Source organism: Leguminivora glycinivorella, chromosome 14, assembly GCF_023078275.1.
Source record: "Leguminivora glycinivorella isolate SPB_JAAS2020 chromosome 14, LegGlyc_1.1, whole genome shotgun sequence".
Taxonomy (NCBI): Eukaryota; Metazoa; Arthropoda; class Insecta; order Lepidoptera; family Tortricidae; genus Leguminivora; species Leguminivora glycinivorella.
In genome coordinates this window covers 14,509,481-14,511,602 of record NC_062984.1, presented here as the reverse complement: position 1 = coordinate 14,511,602, position 2,122 = coordinate 14,509,481, and positions in this window count along the sequence as shown.

The following is a 2,122-nucleotide window of genomic DNA, read 5'->3' as shown; positions in this document are numbered from 1 at the left end:
AAAAATATAATAGGTCAATTTAAGTACTTTGATGTAAGGTAAACGTCCCAATGATGACACTGACCCAATGTATGACTATTTCACAGTATATTTCAAAAAATAAGAAAACGGTTATTAGTATAAACAAAATACAGGACTTAATCGATCGTCTGTGTTATGTATAAATTTGGTACCGAAGTTGTTTATGATAAGTTAAATAATTTTCATTCTGTGAGGTAGTTTATGCGAGGAGGTGCATCGAGTTCGTTGTGCGTCGTAAATTTTAGTAATTCTTTTAAGAAACTGGATCTGAAATGTTGCAATAAAAACGGAGTATTTTGAAGTTATAGGTAAGACATCATTATAAAGTGTTAGCTGATACATTAAACAATTAATATAGTATATTGAATGTAGCTAATTTTCCTCAGTTTAGTATTTAAAAGACATGTCATTCACTGGAACAAATTTTTAGATTTTACCAGTGTATGACACCCGTGTCATTCACTGGCACAAATGATCATTTTATGAGTTTTCATTTTTACAATAAATTAAGGAAGTAAAACATACATTTAGTATACCCTGTAAAAATCAATTTTCTGTCGATCACTTGAGTAGTATCTGACATGGGGTGTCATACACTGTTTTACTATGGAGAACGAGTAAATGACAGTTACGTGTTTACATGTCATTCATTGGGTCTAAAGTATAGTGTCATACATTGGTTACAGGTATAAATAAAAGTAAAAATGCCTCCGAGATACTTAAGATATAGTCAAGATGACGTATTGAAAGCGTTAAATGAAGTATCGAGAGGGATGACTGTTGCTACAGCAGCGAAGAAGTACGGAATTCCCCGTATCACTCTGATGTATAAAGTTAAAGGCAAAACTCCTATTGACTGTCGTATGGGGCCTAAGAGTTATCTGTCAAAAGAACAAGAAACTACCCTTGTTAATTGGATAATTTCTTTATCAAAAGCTGGGTTTCCCGTTACACTGAACCAGCTTCAAAATTGTGTGAAACAACTTGTTACAGAATTACATATAAAAACTCCCTATTCAATTCATTGAAAAGCATATTAGCCAAAGTAAACTAGCATTATTCAAACGCTCAAATATATGGAAAGGTGATAAAGAAGATACGTCACTTTTCCATCTATGGCAAAATATCAATGACATGTATGAAGCCACTAAGGAAAATTTGGCACACGGGACAGTAAATAACACAAGTGTGCTAGTACCACCCAGTGCGCATAATGATACTGCAATAGAAACCTCATCTGCCAGACACATCAATCAAAACATTATTGATATCGTTGCTGCAGAGAATACCAACAATCATATGAACAACTCAGAGCATGAGATGCAAAATTTAGCAACAAACTCCACCTCAACATGCGATGATGTGGTAAGCCAAAATATTAGAGGAGAATGTGAGGTGATTCAGACAAAGGTGGTAAATTCAACTGCAGACATGACTGATTTTTCACAGGTATCATATATTTTGGCAAGAAATTAAACCTTTACAGCTGCTCCTATAAGTCCTGTATTATCATCTCCCATAAATTTTTTGAATGGTTCTGAGATAGAAGAAGCTTTGTCAAACCTAGAACCATTATGCCTTCTTTTACCAGAAAATAACGTAACTCCTGCAAAACCTCATGTACCTTTGCAAAACCTTGCCACACCTGCAAAACATGTTACTCCTCAGAATTTGCACCTTACAGTTATTACCAACACAACAAACATAGTAAGTCAAGCCTCCTTGACGCCAATCGATCAAAGTGTTTCTGTTGAACCGGTGCCCTGCTCTAGTAGTTCTAGTAACCAAAATCCGAATGTTGCTACTCCATTTAAAAGAATTCTCTTTTGGCCCCAAGACAAACAAATGCCATTGAAAAAGCGTAAAACAGAAAAGCTTCCGGCTGTTGTAACATCAATGAAATGGCAAGAATATTACGAAAATAAAGATAAGAAAAAACAAGAGATGATCCAAGAGAAACAAAAAAGAGCAGAAGAAAGGAAGAAAAAAAAAGAAAAAAAAGAAGCGGAAAATATTGCAAAATTAGACTTAAAAGAAAAGCGAAAGGTAGCTGCAGAGCAAAAAAAGAAGGATATTGGAAAAAGAACTGCGTAGAAAAGAA